The sequence below is a fragment of the Eurypyga helias genome, unplaced genomic scaffold, assembly GCF_000690775.1.
Source record: "Eurypyga helias isolate BGI_N326 unplaced genomic scaffold, ASM69077v1 scaffold21677, whole genome shotgun sequence".
Lineage (NCBI taxonomy): Eukaryota > Metazoa > Chordata > Aves > Eurypygiformes > Eurypygidae > Eurypyga > Eurypyga helias.
The window spans coordinates 5,604-5,818 of record NW_010260063.1 but is presented as its reverse complement, the minus strand read 5'-3'; the positions used below and the strand labels follow the sequence as shown (position 1 = coordinate 5,818).

The 215-nt window shown below is 69.3% G+C and overlaps 1 protein-coding gene across 1 annotated transcript in view; it reads left to right on the top strand.

The window, feature by feature from the left end:
- Nucleotides 1-215, top strand: part of LOC104512077 (microtubule-actin cross-linking factor 1-like) — a gene marked incomplete at both ends in the record, with an annotated part of 6,289 nt that overhangs the window by 853 nt on the left and 5,221 nt on the right. The gene's annotated exons all lie outside the window — the stretch shown is intronic.

Here is a 215-nt window from a genome sequence, read left to right as displayed (position 1 = left end):
AGGGGGAAGGAGTCAGGGACACTGGGATTTCTTTACGCGAGTGTTTCCTGTGCTTCCCGGGCCTGGCGTGGGCCGGTGCCCGGCTGGAAGCACAGCGGGGGCCAGGCACGCCGCACGCGACCCCCTCCCCATGCCGCTGCATCCAGCTCGGCGCCTTCGCCCGCCGGGGAAGCAGACACAGCGTTAACCCCGGCGTGTGAGCAGTGGTGGCTGGT